Here is a 23,579-nt window from a genome sequence, read left to right on the forward strand (position 1 = left end):
TTTAACTCTTTCAGAGTATCTAATAACAAGCGCCAGGTTGTTAACAGTTCAGTTGCTTCCTTGGACCCTTGGGTAGCACTGTCAAACAGTTTATCTCCCAAGTCCATCCATTGTGACACACTAAATGCTGTCACAGGATTAACCTCTAAACCTTGTGCTTTGCCCCATAGTAACATGCCGAGAGAAAAATTCCATCAGAGTTCCAGACCCGAGCGGACGGAGGAAGAAATGCAGCCGACTCAATATGAGTGATAAAGCATACTTCAACTTTATTGCCCGAGATAGCGTGCATTTATACCAAATACCATAATTATGCATACTTGTCTCTATTTAATAGGCTAAGCACATTTACTTACTCCACCTACTTGGGTTTAGCTAGCTATGCGCATCCCACATTCTTCTGACTCTTATCTCTTCAAAAATATCCTGACCCTGCCTTAGTTAGTACTTTTCCGTTCCCCCCTTTCCCACGGCCTAATAGACAAGCTAACTAAGGCCTACTTATGTCAACTAAAATGGGCTCTGCTCGTACAGTTGCTCGGTGGACTCATGTCTGTGCTCCTTGAGCCAATCCCCGACATCTCCCCCTTTTTCTTTTTTTTAATGAGCAGAGGCTGCCCAAGTGTCTGCTCTAAAATCTTCTTAATACATGATATAGCACAACTCAAGCATATTAATGCAACTACTACTATGATTAAGAGAGCCAGAGCACTCTGCAAAAGCCCTTTTACCCATCCTCCTAGTCCAAACCAGTTCATGAGGCCGTCTAAGCCAAAGAGGCCCACATCCTCTCTGATCTTCTGTGAATGGTCCGTAAGTTGTTTAATCTCCTCGTGGATGGATCTCGACTTATTCTGTAAATCCATAAAAGTGTTTTTCTCGTCTTGCTCTTTTGTGATCTATTATCATAGATACATTGGACGTTAAGAGAGTTAGTAGTCCCAAAATACACAGTCCTCCAACAGCGTTAGAAGGAATTCCTGGTCAGGCTCTATCTTCACAGATCAAGAATACACCATACAGGAGGTTTTAGGGTTGCTGTCAATGACATCCCTTGCATTCTTCTGTGAAGCATTACACCGTCGAGTTTCATTTCTGTAGTCACCAAGAGTAGCATTAACATTTTGTAGTTTTGTCCATTCATGTTCTTGTATACTGTTCTGACACTTTTCACAAACCGGCTGAATACAAGCATCCATGGGCATAGATGCCATCAATTCCAGTTCCTGTGGTTCGATGTCTGCTTCCAGGTGGCAATTAATCCAAAGTGCCGTGTTAGTATTATTACAGTTCGTTGCAATGCCTCTGCATCAACCACTATTTGAAACAGTCGTGTGATGCTGCTGTAGTCATCAAGGAAGACACCAACCAAGCATGTGTGGAACGTTTTTTCCAGAGACATCGTAGTTAGGCATATAGATGGTCAGTCATGTTGGCTAAAGTAATCCACATGTTAGTCTTTGTCTGTGCAGGCATCCAAAACACAGCAGCTGCAACAATCATTGTCAGGAAGATAACACAGGTTTCACGTTTCGTGCTGGCAACCATTGCAGCTCTTGATCTGTAAAAACATAAGCATAACCTCTCCCCCAGGTTATCAATTGGTGTGGCCTTTTCCATTGAACGTTAACTAGTGATTTGACCATAACTAATGCAGGTTCTTTCTGATTTAGCATGGTTTTGGGTCATAGTTACAAAGTGTTTCATCACAGGGCAAATTTAGGCTGTACCACTTAGATACAAGTGATTCATCACATACAATCCTTTTGACAATTCCCCTTTTTGTTTAAAAAACAAAACAAAACAAAACAAACAAAACAAAACAAAAACACAGTTCAGAATCAGATACGTGCGTTGGATCTTGACTACGTACTCAAAATCGCAAATCAAATTCAGAGGCTCCTTAAATTTCGCAAATAGTACATATATGACAAAAGGATCATGGCCTTAAATTCATTCCCTGCATTTTCTTGATCAGAGTGACAATTGGTATATTAGTCTGTTAGCATTCTCATCATACTGTCCCACAATAGCCACAGGTTGTTTCATAGACAAATCTGTAAGTCCAATCAAATGCAGTCATCCTGTAAAGTTGTCATAAATTCATCCCTCAAAGTTTCTAACTCCATTTCGGCTGTCATATTTATTGGATATTGTTTTCCCTTACCGGATTGAAGTCCTGTTTCAGATTTCTCAGTGTAGTATTTGCTTTATCAAAAACATTGGCTGCTAAGTTCCTTGAAGATTTCTCACTTGCACAAGCAGATCTGCACCATCCAAGCACCTTCTTGTAGGATATGCAACTAAACAGAATTCTCAGAAAACGTTATTTGAGCTTACAATTTACTTAACAAATCCTGACCCAAGAGAGGTATAGGACTTTTGGGCAAATACAAGAATTCATGTATTAAAACTTTGTTCCAAATCTGGCATTCCATTTGTCTCAAAAAATGGCCTTTCTTTCGTTGTCTCCCATGCCCTCAAAAACTAGCATGGTGAATTTACTAAGAAGTCTCGTACAATTAATTACCATAGGATAAGTCTACCAACAAATTTTTGGTTTAATTGTCCAGTTTCATTAGAACTACGGGTCTGCTCAGGATGCCTTTAAACTTCACCCTCGGACGGCTCCATTCTATTACATCGCTGCAGTGGGGGGAGAGAGAACCCCCCCTTTCACTGCTTTAAAAGCGGGCAGCCAGGTTTTTCCAGTTGTTTTTTCTTTCTGTGCAGTGTAGATATAACCAGGGTCACGCAGCTGGCATACTGGCTGGTACGAAGTAGGAGGCTCTGGGAAACTTCTCAGTTACAATGAGCTGCACACAGGCCTGGGATATTTTGCTCTTTTGTTTTCCCATTTCATTCCAGCCATAATACACTTTATATGCAATTTCAAGTAGCTCAGCAATAGTCACATTCCTTAGCTTCATTTACCTTTTACAATTTAGAGTATAAACCAGTATAATAAACATAAATCCATTATTCTATTTTCCTAGATCCAAATCAGTTCACATTCCAGCAACCTTTAAATACAACTTCATAACTTCATACAATACCCCAAGTTCACATCTATCATAGTATTTTAACAATTTAAATGCTTTTCTAACAATATAAGCGATTACTTTAATGTGTAAGGATGCATCCTAAGGGGGAGCAAGGTGGAATTTTAGCAGTGGAACTGGTTCCCATTTTGTAATTATCTCCCCAAACAAGATTCTTTTGGTACCGAATATGAATATACAAACTAAAATACTGAGCTCAGATATGAAAACCATATACCAAGTTCAAATAAGCAGATGGATCACACTTACACCAATTTAAGACAATATCTCAATTTTTTGCATTGCACCTTGAACCGCTTACTGCTCAGCCAGGTGGAGATACCTCTGGGTCTCCCTGACAAAATGGGTCAGTGCGCGCTGGAGGCCCATTTGGCATCCGCCCCCCCCCGCAGCAAGCTGGACTGGGCAAGGCCTTTTTTTTTTTTTTTTTTTTTTTTATAGTGTCTCATCTGGTGCGCTACAACTGTTATTCTAAAACCATGATTCTTCACTTGATGTGCATACAAAAAGGCCAAATTTAGTGCACCGAGATGAGAGACAGCCTGTCACAGAGTTGCGCAAGTCTGGATATTGGAATAAAGCTAGTACGCTAGAAAAAAAAATATAACAGCTACTACACATAAAATTTTAACATCACGTTCACGCAGTAAGGAACTAAATTACTCATGATCTTTTGTACTATCACAAAACGCACCTTTTGAGTCAACCGATTTTCATGAATCTCTGTGAACCTACTGTACCATATAACAAAGACCTACCAAAATTGCAACGTGCTTAAACAGATACCCACAAAGAAAACAGGCTAATAAGGAAAACATTGTGCAGACTTCGGCAAGTTTACTGTGACCTGTGTGTTATCAGTTAACTCTCTCTCAGCTGTCTGAAATGATTTAATGATCTCTTGTAGGGATTTATTTTGTCTTACTCTTCTCGCCCTAAAAACAACATTAATTGCAACAAGGTGTTATACTTCAAGATTCTATTCCCCGGACACTTTTCCCAATCATTTAACTTATACAGCAGCCACCATTAATTACAATATTTTACAAGATCTTCTTTCCTCATATTTCCAAGTGCTTCCCTATGTTTTGAAACACCTCCCAATACCGATTTTTTATGAACACGACTGAAAACAGTAATTTCTGACCCCACGGAAAAGCACAGGGCTGCTTGCAGCGTGAGTGGGAAAAGTGGAGAGAAAGTTTTACGGTGCACTTATACCACAAAGAAACAATTCTAACAACAACCAGTGAAACAATTAACTCACATTCCTGACAAGCTGCTTGACTTTCAGAGAGGCAATAAACAGCAGCACATAATATGCACTGTAAAACTCGCAAATAACATGTTGATAGCAAACATTAGCATTCTCTACTGCCAATTTCAACACCAGTACTTCCTTAACTTCTAAGTTTTATACCCCGAGTCCCCAGAAGCACCCCGTTTCCCGTCACGATTATCATGACCACATTGCTGACTGTCAGATTCACTTGCTATTAGCTGATCTAATCTGTCACACAGTTCTGTTGTCCAGTTCTATTTTCAGTGACTTCTTCTGTTCTCTCGTGGAAGTTAGAGGGTTAAAATGCAGGAAAAGCAGATTGGTAAAATTGGTAAAAGGAACTGATAGTACACTTGTTTACGACTTTAGCATTCTCAGCTTTCACAGGTTCTTTGAGTAACTTGTCTGACACCAATCCTCTGGACTTGCTGTTCTCACCAGGGTTAGATGATGGTACAGGAGGCTAACCGTTTGGCATTGTTCCTCCCCCTGCCCCAGACTGCTGAACCATCGGGGATGCTGAAAGCACAGCAGGGGATGGAATAGGGAGGGTATCGCAGACACAAACCGGGTGAACTTCACCGCAACTTTCAGGATACTTATCAGGCTGCAACGCTGCAAAAATTCCGGCAGCAGCAGACCGTTCAAGCTTCCATGTAGTTACTAATGATTTAGCTTCTGTATGTCCATTGCTGACTTTATCCCATAATTTCTGCTCTATACTGTCCCAAAGTTCAAGTTTTGAGTCACTAATGCTCGTAACAGTCTTTTCAGGTTTTAATTGCTTCACTGTAGTATTTATCAGTTTCCAGATGGTTACAAGGCCGAGAATATATCTTTCGCGGTGACTAATTGCCTTCCACAACACAGTTCCCATCTTTTTCCAAGTCTCTATTTGAAAAACTCCTGACAGGTCAGCAGGATACCTATTGCCTCTGCACCAAGTTAATAGTCTTTTAAGGTTCTTCGCTGATAACGCAGATATGCCCGTTTCCATCGGCGGAGCGGAAGGCTCCATTTTGCCGAGTTTCTGTGAAGCTACCGCGGCTAAATTCTTTTCCATTTTATGACGCTTAATATTATTAATTACTTCCCTCCACGGTTTCATCAGTTTCTTAGCTGTTTTATCCTCGTCTATGACCATATCCCACAACACATCCCCCAATTTCCTCCACTCTCCTTCATCAAACAATAAATCAGGATCCTGAAAACAGCCTTTAGTTTTTCCCAATGTTACTAGACCAGCTAGCTGTTTAACGTAACTATGATCAACACCTCGCTTTTCTAAAAAGCTTTGTAATAAATCTAGGGCTACTTCTAAATCCATTTCTCTGTTATTCATCATTTTAACCCGTTTCTCCGTTATTCATCACTTTTAATCCGTTTCTCTGTTATTTATCACTTTTAACCCGTTTCTCTGTTATCTATCACTTTTAATCCGTTTCTCTATTATCTATCACTTTTAATCCGTTTCTCTGTTATCTATCTCTCCGTTATTCATCATTTTTAATCTATTTCCCCGTTATTCATCATTATAGTACGGTACCTCTTGGTAAATTAAGAGACCTCTTGCAGCCCTTGTTTCCTGTAGCCCAGCACTGGCGAACTTCAGTCGGTTCAGGCTTCGGAGTCGACACACCGCAGCACAGTGTTCGGTCGCTCTTGCCCGCCGGTCGCTGCTCTCCCGGCGCCTTTTGCTTCTATCCGCCGCTTCGGATCCCCGGTTCGGGCGCCAATTGCAGAGAAAAGTCCCATCAGAGTTCCAGACCCGAGCAGACGGAGGAAGAAATGCAGCCGACTCAATATGAGTGATAAAGCATACTTCAACTTTATTGCCCGAGATAGCGTGCATTTATACCAAATACCATAATTATGCATACTTGTCTCTATCTAATAGGCTAAGCACATTTACTTACTCCACCTACTTGGGTTTAGCTAGCTATGCGCATCCCACATTCTTCTGACTCTTATCTCTTCAAAAATATCCTGACCCTGCCTTAGTTAGTACTTTTCCGTTCCCCCCTTTCCCACGGCCTAATAGACAAGCTAACTAAGGCCTACTTATGTCAACTAAAATGGGCTCTGCTCGTACAGTTGCTTGGTGGACTCATGTCTGTGCTCCTTGAGCCAATCCCCGACAGTAACATTTTTCTTAAAGTCAGTTCCGGAAGGCTAACACCCCGCTTCTTCAGAAGCAGCTTCCATGTGGATAATATAGTACCCTCTTCTTTAGATAAGTTTCCCCCCATGTTCCCGGTAGCTCACCTCCTCCTTAGCGAGGTGTCTTTTCAACGATCCAGATCTTCGGCAGCTCTCCTCGGCTGCTCTTATCAGCTGTACCGGGCTCCGTCTCCACAGCTCTTCTTCGGCTGTTCACAGCTTCACGCTGTCACCTTGTCATGCGAGATCCTCTTCAGGCAGGATCACGTCGGGGTCACCAGATGTCGCGGTTGAGACGGACAAACGACATGGACCAAGTTCTTTCAAGATGAAAGTGACAGGTAATAGGTGCCATTTATTGCTACAAGTGCATTTTTATACAATTCTACCAGTTCATGTGTCTTTTCACTATTGGTTACAAGTTACAGCACTAACATCTCATTGGTTAATTTTGCTATCATCCATGTTATTCTTCTATCCCCTTCTCTCTCACGGGTACATCTCTCCTCTCTCACGGGTACAACTCCATACCTCTGGATACTCCTTTACTCCCATCCTTCTCAAGGGTAAATCTTAATGTCTTCAAGGCTGATCTCTACTGCCATATTTTCTATCAAGGATTCCACAGACCTGCTGCAGTTTCCCACAAACTTCTTCACAGTGAGGGTGACAGAGCACTGGAACAGGCTGCCCAGGGAGGTTGTGGAGTCTCCTCTGGAGACATTCAAAACCCGCCTGGACGCCTTCCTGTGTAACCTCATCTAGGTGTTCCTGCTCCGGCGGGGAGATTGGACTAGATCATCTTTCAAGGTCCCTTCCAATCCCTAACATTCTGTGGTTCTGCGATAACTGGGATGGGGATGTTTTTGGCCCCAGACCAGACCCTGACCCCCTTCCAGCCCTACAGAGGAAGACACACCTGCCACTCCATATTCCCCTCCACTCTCCTTATATCTTGTTGTATTTGGTTTACGTGGCAAGGTTTTGGTAGTGAGGGGGTGGGGGCGCTGCAGGGGTGGCTTCTGTGAGAAGGCAGACAGAGCCAGTTTCAGCCGGCTCCAAGACGGACCTGCCGCTGGCCAAAGCTGAGCCAATCAGCGACATTGGTAGCGCCTCTGTGATAACATATTTAAGAAAGGGTAAAAAAAATGCTGCACAGCAGCTGTGAGAGAGAGGAGTGAGAATATGAGAGAAACAACTATGTACGCATGTCCACGCTGCCACTTGTTGGAAAGTAAAATGTGGGAAAGCAAGATGTGCGGTTCCAGCCATCTGGATGATAAAGGAAGATCAATACTAACATGACCATTTGGACGGTTGAAGACATAATACTAACATAATAACATATAAAGGGCCTTGGACAGATTACTTTGAAGTACGTTTCTCATAACTGTAAAAAGTTATAGCCCAGACTTGTGAGAATGGTATCTTGGGCCCGATAACCGCCCCCAAGTGCATGGGATGTGTGAATGTCCTTGGGCCTGGTCTGTGAATAAGTGGAAAAACAAGTGAGACAAACTTCACATGAGTTTAGTGTGTTTTTAATAACAATTAGTGGAAAAACACCTTTTGTAAACATCTTAGTCCTGTAAATCCTATAAATTGTCAATGGTGAATAAAGAAGGTAGCCTAGGCCTAGGTCAGCTCTCTGCTTGGCCAGGCTCTGCACTCCTTCCTGAACAAGATCTCTGCCTCTGCGTGAATTTCTGTCTGTGTCCTGGTGTGCGTCGTTTCTAATCGTCGCAGCCACTTCTGTTAAAAGGGAAAAGAATTTTTAAACCAGCCTTTAAACAAGCTGTTAAAGCTATGTTCACTGTTTTGTTGCTAATAATGAAGTAAAGGCCTCTGTCATAGAGTGTTTTAGCAGGATGCTCAAAACCAAGGTGTGGAGATATTTTACAGCATGCAACAATTTTCACTACATTGGTGTGTTGTTGGAGTCTATAAAGAGCTATAACCATAGCTTCCACAGAACTGTCAGAGCCAGGACTGTGGACATGAACCCTTTAAACTCTGCAAGGGTTTGGAAAACCTTATACGTGGCTGTGTTTAAAATTAAAGAACTCGCGCCTCTGCTCAAAAAGGGAGACCACATCAGGGTGTCTAGAACAAAAGAGAAATTTGAGAAAAGTTATGAGCAGACTTTCACAGATGGAATTTTCATAGCAGCTGAAATTGTGAGAAGGGGACAGAGACCTGTGTACCACTTAATAGGCTATGGTCGTGAAGCAACTGAGGGGACATTTTACCCTGAAGAACTTCAAAAGTGAATCTGCGAATCCCGATGAGGACAGAATCTACAAAATTGAGAAGACAATTGCTGCAAAAGGGAAAGGCAGAAAGAAACAGCTGCTGCTGATGTGGGGTTGCTAGCCCCAGAAATTTAGCAGCTGGATAGAAGCCTTCCAAGTTCAGGACATCAGGGGGGGTGGGGGGAGAAGGATGGCAGTTTCTACATGACACTATTCAGCAATGCCAGTGCCAGAATCTTCCCACAAAACACCAGCTTGAACTTTACTGTACAGCTGGTGACGTCCCTGGAGTTCTTGAGGAAGTGGGAGGTGGGGCTGGCAGAAAATACAGTATCCGCACAGCTGGAATAACATCAGGGAAGACACCATCTTTGAAAGAGCGCTGCAGGGTAAGACATGGTAGTATACTTCGGGGAAAGGCTATTATCTGTCCCTCTCCATGTTGATGGAATGTATGAACCATTTTATTAACCCTCAAAACAAAGCTTCAGCCATTGACTCTCCAGCAATGGGCCTGGTCTATGACCCTGTCATAAGGAAAACAAAGCTCAAAATGGATGAAAAGCCTTACGCTTTTTCTGCTACTGGGGATCTAGCAGAAAAAGGGACCTTAAAGATCTTCCAGTTCCAGGCAGGGACACCTTCCACTAGATCAGGTTGCTCAAAGTCCTATCCAACCTGGCCTTGAACACTTCCAGTGACAGGGCATCCACAACTTCTACAGGCAGCCTGTTCCAGTGCCTCACCACCCTCATGGTGAATAATTTCTTCCTTATATCTAATTTAAATTTACCCTCTTTCAGTTTAAAGCCATTACCCCTTTTCCTATCATAGAATCATTTTGGTTGGAAGAGACCCTCAGGATCATCGAGTCCAACCATAACCTAGCTCTAACACTAAACCATGTCCCTAAGAACCTCGTCTAAATGCCTTTTAAACACCTCCATGGATGGTGACTCCACCACTTCCCCGGGCAGCCTGTTCCACTGCTTCACAACCCGTTCCATGAAGAATTTTTTCCTAGTATCCTGTATGGGAATGTAGCGCAGGATTGGCGAGGAGGTTAGTTAAATGTAAATATGCTCAAGTGACTTGCACCTGTCAGTAGAAAAAACACATAGATCACACTAATTGTTTTACTGACCTTATGTGCTTGATGTGTAGAACCTCTGTGTTAGATAACATAGGCCTGTGAGAAACTCTAGGCACCTTATCACTATGTCTGAGATTCTTGCTTTGTTTTGAGAAAGAATGGGAGGCTGTGCCTGCCTGAAGCCTTGAGATACAGGTGAGCTCAGCAGGCCCAGTGATCTTCCAGCAGGGCTGAACTTACCAGCGCCTGTGTCCCCGCTTGTGTCACCTCTGCCTGGGAGCTTAGGTGCAACTTCGGAGATCCCCCAGTAGAGAAGTAACTAAAATAAAACTTTCTCTTTGCAATTCATTCGAGGCCTCTGGCTCTTCTTGTGACGTGCCTGCGTATGTGTACACATATCCAATCTGAACCTTCCCTGGCGCAACTTGAGGCCATTTCCTCTTGTCCTATCACTTGCTACTTGGGACAAGAGATCAACACCCTCCATGCTACAAACTCCTTTCAGATAGTTGCAGACAGTGATAAGGTCTCCCCTCAGCCTCCTTTTCTCCAGGCTAAACAGCCCCAGTTCCCTCAACCTCTCCTCATAAGACTTGTGCTCCAGGCCCCTCACCAACTTCGTCGCCCTCCTCTGCACTCTCTCTAGTACCTCAATGTCTTTCTTATGATGAGGGGCCCAAAACTGAACACAGTGTTCAAGGTGGGGCCACACCAACGCCTAGTACAGTGGCGCGATCGCTTCCCTAGTCCTGCTGGCCACACTGTTCATGATACAAGCCAGGATGCTGCTGGCCTTTTTGGCTACCTGGGCACACTGCTGGCTCATATTCAGCCGGCTGTCAATCAACAACCCCAGATCCTTTTCTTCCAGGCAGCTTTCCAGCCACTCTTCCCCAGGCCTGTAGCGCTGCCTGGGGTTGTTGTGACCCAAGTGCAGGACCCAGCACTTGGCCTTGTTGAACCGCATCCGATTGGCCTCAGCCCAACGATCCAGCCTGTCCAGATCCCTCTATATAGCCTTCTAACCCTCCAGCAGATCACCACTCCCACCCAATTTGGTGTCATCTGCAAACTTACTAAGGGTCCACTCAATCCCCTCATCCAGATCATTGATAAAGAGATTAAACAGAACTGGCCCCAATACTGAGCCCCGGGGAACACCACTCGTGACCAGCCACCAACTGGATCTGACTCCGTTCTTCGGGCTCGGCCATCCAGCCAGTTCATTACCCAGCAAAGAGTATGCCCGTCCAGGCCATGAGCTGCCAGCTTCTCCAGGAGAATGCTGTGGGATACGGTGTCAAAGGCTTTACTGAATTCTAAGTACACAACATCCACAGCCTTTCCTTCACCCACTAAGCGGGTCACCTTGTCATAGAAGCTGATGAGGTTGGTCAAGCAGGACCTGCCTTTCATAAACCCATGCTGACTGGGCGTGATCACTTTGTTGTCTTGTCTGTGCCACGTGGTGGCACTCAGTATGATTTGCTCCATGGCAGAAACACCAGGAGGCCTGCACAGATTAACAAGGAGCTCCCGGACAAACTCAAACACAAAAAGGAAGCCTACAGAGGGTGGGTGAAAGGACAGGTAGCCTGAGAGGAATACAAAGAAATTGTCTGAGCAGCCAGGGATCGGGTTAGGATAGCTAAAGCCCTGATAGAATTAAATCCGGCCAGGGTCAATCAAGGGCAACAAGAAAAGCTTCTATAGGTCTGTCAGTGATAAAAGGAAGATGAGAGAAAAATCTGGGCCCTCTCCAGAAGACAATGGGAGATCTGGTTACCCAGGATATGGAGAAGGCTGATGTACTCAATGACTTTTTTGCCTCAGTCTTCACCAGGAGGTGCTCTGGCCACACCGCCCAAGTTGCAGAAGTCAAAGGCAGGGACTGGGAGAACGAAGAATCACCCATTGTAGGAAAAGATCAGGTTCGAGACCATCTAAGGAACCTGAAGGTGCACAAGTCCATGGGACCTGATGAGATGCATCCATGGGTCCTGAGGGAACTGGTAGATGAAGTTGCTAAGCCACTATCCATCATATCTGAGAATTCATGACAGTCCGGTGAAGTTCCCACTGACTGGAAAAGGGGAAACATAACCCCCATTTTTAAAAAGGGAAAAAAGGAAGACCCAGAGAACTACAGACCAGTCAATCTCACTGCTATGCCCAGAAAGATCATGAAGCACATCCTCCTGGAAACTATGCTAAGGCACATGTCAAATAAGGAGGTGATTGGTGACAGCCAATATGGCTTCACTAAGGGCAAATCGTGCTCGACAAATTTGGTGGCCTTCTATGACAGGGTTACAGCGTTGGTGGATAAGGGAAGAGCAACTGACATCTTCTACCTGGACTTCTACCTGGATACTGTCCCACATGACATCATTGTCTCTAAACTGGAGAGTTGTGGATTTGATAGATGGAACACTCAGTGGATAAGGAATTGGCTGGATGGTCACACTCCAAGTTGCGGTCAACGGCTCGACGTCCAAGTGGAGACCAGTAATGAGTGGTGTTCCTCAGGGGTCAGCAATGGGACCGGTGCTGTCTAACATCTTTGTTGGTGACATGGACAGTGGGATTGAGTGCACCCTTAGCAAGGTTGCTGACGACACCAAGATATGTGGTGTGGTCGACACACTGAAGGGAAGGAATGCCATCCAGAGGGACCTCGACAGGCTTGAGAGGTGGAGCCTGTGCAAACGTCATGAGGTTCAACAAGGTTCTGAGCACAGGCGCAGGCAGGTCGCAAGAAGAGCCAAAGGCCATATATGCAATTGCAAAGAGCAAATTTATTTAGTTACCTCGCTACCGGGGGATCTCCACAACAGCAACTAAGCTCCCCGGCAGAGGTGACACAAGTGGAGATGCAGGCACTGCAGAATTCGGCCGTGGTAGATGATCACTGGGCCTGCTACATTCACCTATATCTCAAGGTTCAGAGCAGACGCAGCCTCCTGGTATGCTCTGCTCTTTCTCACAACAAAGCAGGAATCTCAGGTATAATGAATCACAGAATGTTAGGAATTGGAAGAGACCTCGAAAGATCATCTAGTACAATCACCCTGCCTGAGCAGGAACACCTAGATGAGGTTACACAGGAAGGCGTCCAGGCAGGTTTTGAATGCCTCCAGTGTAGGAGACTCCACAACCTCCCTGGGCAGCCTGTTCCAGTGTTCTGTCACCCTCACTGAGAGGAAGTTTCTTCTCAAATTTAAGTGGAACCTTTTGTGTTCCAGTTTGTACCCATTACCCCTTGTCCTACTGTTGGTTGTCACCGAGAAGAGCCTGGCTCCATCCTCGTGACACTCACCCTTCATATATCTGTAAACATTAATGAGGTCACCCCTCAGTCTCCTCTTCTCCAAGCTAAAGAGACCCAGCTCCCTCAGCCTTTCCTCATAAGGGAGATGCTCCACTCCCTTGATCATCTTTGTTGCCCTGTGCTGGACTCTCTCCAGCAGTTCCCTGTCCTTCTTGAACTGAGGGGCCCAGAACTGGATACAATATTCCAGATGTGGTCTCACCAGGGCAGAGTAGAGGGGAAGGAGAATCTCTCTTGACCTGCTAACCACACCCCTTCTAATACACCCCAGGATGCCATTGGCCTTCCTGGCCACAAGGGCACAGTGCTGGCTCATGGTCATCCTGCTGTCCACCAGGGCCTCCAGGTCCCTTTTCCCTATACTGCTCTCTAATAGGTCATTCCCCAACTTATACTGGAACCTGGGGTTGTTCCTGCCCAGATGCAAGACTCTACACTTGCCCTTGTTATATTTCATTAAATTTTTCCCTGCTCAACTCTCCAGCCTGTCCAGGTCTTGCTGGATGGCAGCACAGCCTTCTGGCATATCAGCCACTCCTCCCAGCTTTGTGTCATCAGCAAACCTGCTGATAGTACACTCTATTCCCTCATCCAAATCACTGATGAATGTATTGAAAGTTTGTGGAGGGGTTTTGATAGATAAAGATTTGTTGCTGAATTAATCAGGCTCAAAGGAATCTCAAGGCCTCTTAGAGAAGCTGAGAGCAGAATCTGCTGTGAGAAAGAGGGGCGTTCCACAATCACCGGGGTCCTGGCATGGCGTGAATCATCGGATGTATCATCAGTGAGACTCCAGTGCATGGACAGCCCATGATACTCATTTAGCGAATCCATGCTTGGAGCGTGGACGTGTGATTAGAATATAGTTGCGTATATAAGGAGACTTGTTTCTGTAATAAATGGCTTTAGCGTAATTCACATTGAATCGAATTGTTTGCTGAGTCCTTTATCGCTCCAACAAAAGTTGATATGGGGAGAGAGCCATCCTGGAACAGTCCCCTTTAGGCAGGTAAACGGGCCAGGGAACATTTCAGCATGATGCCAGGTTGTGCTGGGCAGGGCAGCTCCGGCCTGTGTGTCTGCATTGTTGAGTAGTTTGGGAAGCCTGCCTTGCACCTGTTAGACGATCCTGGCATCTCATTGTGCTCAAGGGGCAGGGCAGTCTTCTCAGTTGTCTTCCTGGGGTCCGCAATGCCAGTCCCGATTGGCCTATGGCCAATTGGGTGCTGGTTTCCTTGCGTAATGAGCCGAAAGCGTGGATGGGTCTTGCGCCTCAGACTTTTCCAGTTGACTGTGTTTTATGGTGTCGTTCTGGGCTGCGTTGGCAGCTCTGCTCTCTAGCCATCCATTTTAAGGGACTGTGTGCACGTGCCCGTTTGGCTTGGAACTGCTCTGCCTGGAGGTGTTGAGTCGTGGCTGGTGGAATAGCACTAAGTGTGGTTGTTAATAGGTTGATATGCATAGATTGTGTAGGCAAAGGTTGTGCAGTTATCTGGGATGGAGCAGCCGTGCGAGGGCAAAAACTCATGGACTCCATACAATCCAATATGAATTCAAGCAAAGCCATTTATTACATAAACAAGCCTCCTTATATATGCAGTTATTTCCTGATCACACGTCCACGCTCCAAGCATGCATTAGTGGATTGGATATTGTCTATGTTCACGAGCTGTCCATGCACCCGAATCTCATTGCTAATAGGTCTGTTGATTTACATCTTGTTGAGGCCCTGTTATTGAAGAACTGCCTCACTCCCACAGCAGGTCCTGCTTTCAGCTTTCGAGCTGGCTTTGAAATTCATTTGAGCCTGGCTAGTTCAGAACTAAATCTCCATCTAATAGAACCCATCCACACAACAACCTCAAGAAAATCCCTCAAATCTCCCACAATTCTCCCTTTTTGTTTTTGAACCAGCCAGGCCTTGTTTACAGCATGCTGAATCATCTTTGAAATACACTGCAGCATACAACATATGATTAACAACAATGATTACAGTTACATATGATGTAGCTAAGCCTTACTTCATAAGATGAAACACCTACCCACATATTTCCAAGCTTTTAAACCATTTGTCAAACCTTAATTCTACTATGACAGTCTTATTAACGTGCTATTTTAGTTTGTCTAAAGTACTATGAATAGATCCAGAATGATTAAACAAGTTAATACAACATCTTGCTCTTAAATTCATCACAACCATGTCCTTACAATAACAACAAAAATCTATAGCAACACGATTTTGAAGTGTAACATGCCTAATACCATCAACATCTACTATTAATTGAGTTAGTATCTCAGAAGTTAGATTAGCCTGGTCAGAAGACAAATAGCTTAACTTTGATATGTCTCCTAAAGCTTTACCAGCTGCTAGATTAGGGAGAAGGAGTGCAGTAGGTACTACGGTAGGAATGTCTCATAATTTTACCTCATCTTTGCATTGACTGTCTAAGTGTAATATCGCCCTTTTGGCTCTCCTGCTGATTGTTCAAATTGCCATTCTCCACAGAAGGTACACCACCTGCTTACTAATAGGCTTCTAGACCACCAGGTCTGTGAGCATCTATAACACTGAATTAGGATCAACGGTTTACATCTGAAACAGTCCTCACAACTTATCTCCCTCCTGTCCATCTGCATCCGTTAAATCTTTATTGTCTTTATTCAGCCATGGCTTGACCCATTTTGTGGGAATCCACTTTGATCCTTGGCCTGTAATGACACAAGTATAACCTTTTCCCAGGTTATCAATTGATGTGGCCTTTTCCATTGACCATTAACTAGTGATTTGACCATAACTAACGTAGGTTCTTTCTGATTTAGCATGTTTTTGGGTCATACTTGCAAAGTGTTTCATCACAGGGCAAATTTGGGTTGCACCACTTAGATATAAGTGATTCATCACATACTATGCTTTTGACAATTGGTTTTGTGGTGTTTTCCCTACTTCTCCCCCCTTTTTGTTTAAAAAAAAAAAACAAAAACCAAAAGTAGTTCAGATACGTGCATTGGATCTTGACTACGTACTCAAAATCACAAATCAAATTTAGAGGTTCCTCCTTAAAAAGCTCTAAGTAACGTAAAGCTGTGCCAAGTTCTGCTAATTGGGTTGAACCTTCAGTAATGTTTACAGAATGATGCCAATTGTTATCTTCACGTCAGACCACTACAGCTTCATGAGACTTCCCAGAAATATCAACAAATACTGTGCAAGTATGTAGGATCAGACCAGATACAAGTATGGTCGGTGACCTGATGTTAAAGACTTGCAGGTTCTGCAGCAATTTAGATTTTACATTTAGGCATGCCAAAAGCTGTGCTGTTCAGACAATCAGCTAGTGCAATTTACAAGGACATAGATTGCAAATAAAAAAATCAAAATTAAATTTCACAAATGGTACATATATGACAAAATGATCATGGCCTAATGAGACTTAAATTCATTCCCTGCATTTCTTGATCAGAGTAACAATTGGTATATCAGTCTGTTAGCATTCTCATCATACTGTCCCACAATAGCCACAGGTTGTTTCATAGACAAATCTGCAAGTCCAATCGAATGCAGTCAACCTGGAAGGTTATCATAAATTTATTCCTCAAAGTTTCCAACTCCATTTTGGCTGTCATATTTATTGGATATTGTTTTCCCTTACCAGATCGAAGTCCTGTTTCAGATCAATCAGTGTAGTATTTGCTTTATCGAAACATTGGCTGTTAATACTAGTGGAAATACAGCATTTGAAATTTCCTTGGAGATTTCTCACTTGCAGCAAGCAGATCTGCGCCATCCAAGCAGCTTCTTGTAGGACATGCAACTAAACAGAATTCTCAGAAAATGTTATTTGAGCTTACAATTTACTTAACAAATCTTAACCTAGGAGAGGTATAGGCGTTTCTAACAACTATAAGAATTCATGTATTTAAACTTTGTTCCAAATTTGGCATTCCATTGGTCTCAAAAAACGGCTTTTCTTTCGTTCTCTCTCATGACCTCAAAAACTAGCATGGTGAATTTACTAAGAAGTCACTTACAACTAATTACCACAGAATAAGTCTATTAAATTTTTGGTTTAATTTTCCAGTTTCATTAGAACTATGGGTCTGCTAAGGATGCCTTTAAACTTCACCCTCGGACTGCTCCATTCAGTATTACATCGCTGCAGTGGGGGGGGAAGAGAGAACCCCCCTTTCACTGCTTTAAAGGCAGGCAGCCAGTTTATTCCAGTTGTTTTTTCTTTCTCTTCCTGCTGCAGTTTTAGATATAACCAAGGTCACGCAGCTGGCATACTGGCTGGTATGAAGTAGGAGGCTCTGGGAAACTTCTCAGTTACAACCTACACAGAGGCCTGGGATATTTTGCTCTTTAGTTTTCCCGTTTCATTCCAGCCATAATACACTTTATATGCAATTTCAAGTAGCTCAGAAATAGTTACATTCCTTAGCTCCATTTACCTTTTACAATTTAGAGATGTCAAAAAACAGTATATAAATCCATTAGTCTATTTTCCTAGATCCAAATCAGTTAATATTCTAGCAATTTTTAAATACAACCTCTTCCAAATTCACAGCTGTCATAGCATTTTAACAATTTAAATGCTTTTCTAACAATATAAGCAATTACTCTAATGTGTAAGGATGCATCCTAAGGGGAGGCAAGGTGAAATTTTAGCAGTGGAACCGGTTCCCATTTTGTAATTATCTCCCCAAACAAGATTCTTTTGGTACCAAATATGAATATGCAAACTAAAATACTGAGCTCAGATGTGAAAACCATATACCAAGTTCAAATAAGCAGATGGATCACAGTTACACCAATTTAAGACAATATCTCAATTTTTGTATTGCACCTTTGAACCGTTTACTGCTCAGCCAGGTGGAGGTACCTCTGGGTCTCCCTGACAAAATAGGTCAGTGCGCGCTGGAGCCCCATCGGCCACCACAGCGAGCTGGACTGGGCAAGGCCTTTTTTTTGTTTTGTTTTGTTTTGTTTTTGTTTTTTTTTTAGTGTCTCATCTGGTGCGCTACAGCTGTTATTCCAAAACCAGGATTCTTTACATGGTGTGCATATGGAAAAGCCAAATCCACCACACCGAGATGAGACACAGCCTGTCACAGAGTTGCGCAAGTCTGAATGCTGGAATAAAGGTAGCATGCTAGAGAAAAGAAAAAAAAAATAACAGCTACTACACACAAAATTTTACCATCACATTCACGCAGTAAAGAACTAAATTACTTATGATCTTCTGTATTATCACAAAACGCACTTTTTGAGTCAACGGATTCTCATAATTTAACAGACTGTGAACTTATCGTACCATATAACAAAGACCTACCAAAATTGCAACATGCTTAAACCGATACCCACAAAGAAAACAGGTTAATGAGGAAAGCAGCTTGCAGACTTCAGCAAGTTTACTGTGACCTGTGTGGTATCAGTTAACTCTGTCTCAGCTTGTTGACGTTCAAACCGTTCCAGCTGTAAAACTGTCTGTAATGATCTAATGATCTCTTGTAGGGATTTATTTTGTCCTGCTCTTCTCGCCCTAAAAACAACATAAATTGCAACAAGGTGTTATACTTCAAGATTCTATTCTCCGGACACTTTTCCCAATCATTTAACGTAAACAGCAGCGAACACTGATTTCAATATTTAACAAGATCTTCCTTCCTCATAATTCTGAGCGCTTTCCTAAGTTTTAAAACACCTCCCAATACTGATTTTTCAGGAACACAACTGAAAACAATTATTCCTGACCCCATCTTGCAAGTAAAAACCTTGAGAAGGGGGAGGGAGGGGTAGAAAACACAGGCTGCTTGCAGCACGACTGGGAAAAATGGGGAGAGATTTTTACGGCGCACTGTAAAGCAATTAACTCACATTCCTAACAAGCTGCTTGATTTTCAGAGAGGCAATACACAGAAACACATAATATGTACTGTAAAACTTGCAGATAACATGTTGATAGCAAACATTAGCATTCTCTACTGCTACTTTCAAGACCAGTGCTTCCTTAGCTTCTAAGTTTTCAACCTGCTTATTGATGGCCTCTTGAAAGTGGTCAATAAATTGCATGTAATTCTTATTGGGACCCTGATTAATAGTTGCAAATGATTTGGCTGTATTGTTGGTTTCAGGCACCTTTATCATAGCTTGATATGCGAGGTCTGTTGACTGCCTCAGGATTTCAGAAAGTTATCGTGCCTGTAGTTGTGGTGTCTCAATTAGTGTCTCTTCCAGAAACGCACAGGGTCCCGTGGTTTAACTGTAATCGAAACTGGGGGTAAATCCCAGCTTTTTGGTAAGTTCGGTTTACGCTCTGAAACTCTACCCCCACCCTCAGGAATTCGCTTTTCAGCAGTGTGGGAGGGAGGTGGGGGCAGGTTGGGGGGACCCAAATCCATAGGAATTACGTTATTTGGCTCGGTCTGGCTCACCATGGGGGGGTCCTCCCCACCTAAATCTCCAGGCAAGGGGGGATAGGAAAAAAAAAATGTTCATTTTTTTTCTTCCGCGACTGATAGCGGTGCGGCAGAGGGTTGAACTGTGATCAATGGCGGTGACGCAGACGGCGGAACCGCAGTTGATGATGGTAGAGGAGAGGTTTGAGCCGTGATTAATGACAGCGTAGTGGTCGGCCGAACGCACTGCTCCGACTGGTGCTCTGAGGGCCCCTCCCGAGACTATAACACTGTTTTTTCATGGGAGTCTTTCATAGATTTAACTGATCTCGGGGCCACACATATGTATACGACTCTTTCATAATTTATTTCTGATCTCGGGGCCACACATACGTACGCTCCTCCTTTATTCCTTTTAACTTTCCAAGAAAGTGCCGCGGATCCTTATCCGTGTCAGATAATATGGACTTGGGCGGTTTTGACGAATCTTTAGTAACAGGGGAGGTCGGAGTAGTACTTAATCTTGCTTTTTTTCTCCGAATCTGGCCCAGGAGAGCCAGGAAGACCATCCCCCTCCGCCGCCTCTGCCTGTTGCTGTTTTAACTCTTTCAGAGTATCTAATAACAAGCACCACGTCATTAACAGTTCAGTTGCTTCCTTGGACCCTTGGGTAGCATGTGGATAATATAGTACCCTCTTCTTTAGATAAGTTTCCCCCCATGTTCCCGGTAGCTCACCTACTCCTTAGCGAGGTGTCTTTTCAACGATCCGGATCTTCGGCAGCTCTCCTCGGCTGCTCTTATCAGCTGTACCGGGCTCCGTCTCCACATATTATCCACATGGAAGCTGCTTCTGAAGAAGCGGGGTGTTAGCCTTCCGGAACTGACTTTAAGAAAAATGTTACTATGGGGCAAAGCACAAGGTTTAGAGGTTAATCCTGTGACAGCATTTAGTGTGTCACAATGGATGGACTTGGGAGATAAACTGTTTGACAGTGCTACCCAAGGGTCCAAGGAAGCAACTGAACTGTTAACAACCTGGCGCTTGTTATTAGATACTCTGAAAGAGTTAAAACAGCAACAGGATAAGGCAGAGGTGGCGGAGGGGGATGGTCTTCCTGGCCCTCCTGGGCCAGATTCGGAGGAAAAGGCAAGATTAAGTACTACTCCGACCCCCCCTGTTACTAAAGATTCGTCAAAACCGCCCAAGTCCATATTATCTGACACGGATAAGGATCCGCGACACTTTCTTGGAAAGTTAAAAGGAATAGAGGAGGAGCGTACGTATGTGTGGCCCCGAGATCAGATAAAAGCTATGAAAGACTCCCATGAAAAAACAGCGTTGGGTTATATACGATCTCGGGAGGGGCCCCCGGAGCACCGGTCAGAGCAGTGCGTTCAACCGACTGCTCCGCCGTCATCAATCACGGCTCAAACCTCTGCTCTACCATCATCAACCGCGGTTCCGCCGTCTGCGTCACCGCCATTAATCACAGTTCAACCCTCTGCCCCGCCGCTATCAGTCACGGAAGAAAAAAATGGACATTTTTTTTCCTATCCCCCCTTGCCTGAAGATTTAGGTGGGGAGGACCCCCCCGTGGTGAGCCAGACCGAGCCAAATAACGTAATTCCTATAGATTTGGGTCCCCCCAGCCTGCCCCCGCCCCCCTCCCACGCTGCTGCAGAGCAAATTCCTGAGGGTGGGGGTAGTTTCAGAGCGTAAGCAGAACTTACCAAAAAGTTGGGATTTACCCCCAGCTTCGATTACAGTTAGACCACGGGACCCTGTGCGTTTCTGGAAAAGGGTGACGGAAAAAGCTATGGAGGTGGGGGACTGGGACTTATCTGAAACTATATCGGTTCCTACCCCTGTTATTGAGGCGCCACCCGTTGAACCTGTTGACTCTATGGCGTTTCCCGTCATATACCATAACCCTGCAGGGGGGGAGCCCCATGAGCACGTTTCTTATTCCTGGAAAGTAATTCGAGATTTGCAAAAAGCCACTGCTCAGTACGGGCCTAACTCCCCTGCGGTTATGCAGCTGTTACGTTTGTTATCTATGGAAGCTATGACTCCCTACGATGTTTCTCAGTTAGCTCAGGTTATTTTTCAACCTGTACAGCTCTCAGTGTTTCGAAGTATTTGGCAGCAAAGGGCTGAGGCACAAGCAGTGGTAAACGTACGCTTCCCAGAAACTGATCCCCGTTCTTCTACTGGTGTGGATGTATTGATGGGCTCGGGGCGGTTTATTGATCCGCAACTTCAAGCGCAATGGCCTCCTCTAGTGCTTGAGCAAGTGAAGGCCATAGGGATCCAGGCTATAATTAGAACAGCAGAGCTGGCAGAACCAAAACAGAGATATACTGCTATCAAGCAGGGTCCTAAAGAGCCGTTTCTTTCCTTCGTTGAAAAATTACTAGCGTCTGTCGAACGTCAGGTGTTCGATGCGAATGTCCGGGGACTGTTGGTAAAACAGCTAGCTCGTGATAATGCTAATACAGATTGCCAAAAAGTGATTGAAACTTTGCCAGGGGATCCAACTTTAGAAGCAATGATTACTGCTTGTGCCAAGGTCGGTTCAGTGGAACATAAAATGACTGCACTTGCTGCTGCTATGGCAGCAGCTAAAACACAATATCAAAAGTGCTATGAACGCGGTCGGAATGGTCATGTAAGACTCATCAGTCCACGTAAAAACAAACAGGCTTCAAAAGCTGTACACACACCTGTCTATGATACAGCCTCAGTAACTTGCTTCAAATGTGGAAAAAAGGGACATTTTTCTAAGCAGTGCCATTCTAGGTATCATTCTAACGGACAGCTACTGCCACAGGGAAACGACAAGAAGAGCATGAAGGGGCGCGTGCAGACACAAATGCCTCCTTCAACAACACTTTGCAACCCTGGCAATCCGTTTCTGGGGTCAGTGCACATGCAGTCTTCTGCGACACACTATCAGGAAAAACCAGCGGAGCAGCCGGGATGGATGTATCCACCGCCCACACAGTAACTATAACAACTCAAGAGGTGCATAAAGTGCCCCTGGATGCTTGGGGGCCAATTGGCAGGGGACTGAGTGCTTTGTTAATAGGACGATCAAGTAGTACCCTGCAAGGATTAATGGTACACGTGGGGGTTATTGATGCGGACTATACAGGACAAATTTGTGCCTTGGTTTCCACAGCGACACCACCTGTGACAATACAAAAAGGAACACTTTTAGCTCAACTTGTGCCCTTTTTGAGTTCTGTTCCTAGGACTGAGCAAGTTCTTCGTGGGGACAATGGACCTGGTTCAACTGGAAAGCCACTTATTTTTTGGTCTCAAACAGCGTCAGAGAAAAGGCCACAAATGGTTTGTACACTCATAATGAATGCTTTTGTTCCCAGCCAGGTGACCCTTACTGGACTGCTTGATACAGGAGCAGATGTCACTATAATTTCACAACAGGACTGGCCTCCTTCTTGGCCTTTGGTTTCAAATACTGTGGGTGTGATGGGACTGGGTGGAGTCGCAAACAGTTTGATGTCAGCTAAACCAATAGTGATTGCTAATCCTGAAAACCAAAGGGCTACAGTGAGACCTTATGTGGCCCCAGCCCCGCTGAATTTATGGGGGAGGGATTGCCTAGGGCAGTGGGGAGTACGGATAACTACGGATTTTTAGCAGGGGTCACTGTGATGCAGGGTGTTTCTCGGCCCACTTTAGCACTAAGATGGTTAACTGAAAGACCAGTATGGGTCAATCAGTGGCCCCTTGCTCAGGAAAAACTTACAGCCCTGCAATCTCTTGTGATGGAACAGCTAGCTGCGGGACACATAGAGGTCTCACATAGCCCTTGGAATACTCCTGTGTTTGTTATCAAAAAGAAATCTGGAAAATGGAGATTATTACATGACCTACAAAAGCTTAATGAGGTTATGGCAACTATTGGAGCTTTGCAACCAGGTTTACCTTCTCCTACAATGATTCCAATGCAATGGGAAATTGTTGTAATAGATTT

The 23,579-nt window shown here is 44.2% G+C and overlaps 1 long non-coding RNA gene across 1 annotated transcript; it reads right to left on the minus strand.

Annotated features, from left to right (window-relative positions):
- Positions 1–245: 245 nt before the first annotated feature.
- Positions 246–21,257, minus strand: LOC135577150 (uncharacterized). The gene is made up of 2 exons (XR_010468734.1): positions 20,314–21,257; positions 246–18,720 (listed from the first exon to the last, which is right to left on the minus strand). It is a non-coding gene; the product is annotated as an uncharacterized LOC135577150 (long non-coding RNA).
- Between the last annotated feature and the right edge of the window lie 2,322 nt (positions 21,258–23,579).

Source organism: Columba livia, chromosome W, assembly GCF_036013475.1.
Source record: "Columba livia isolate bColLiv1 breed racing homer chromosome W, bColLiv1.pat.W.v2, whole genome shotgun sequence".
Taxonomy (NCBI): domain Eukaryota; kingdom Metazoa; phylum Chordata; class Aves; order Columbiformes; family Columbidae; genus Columba; species Columba livia.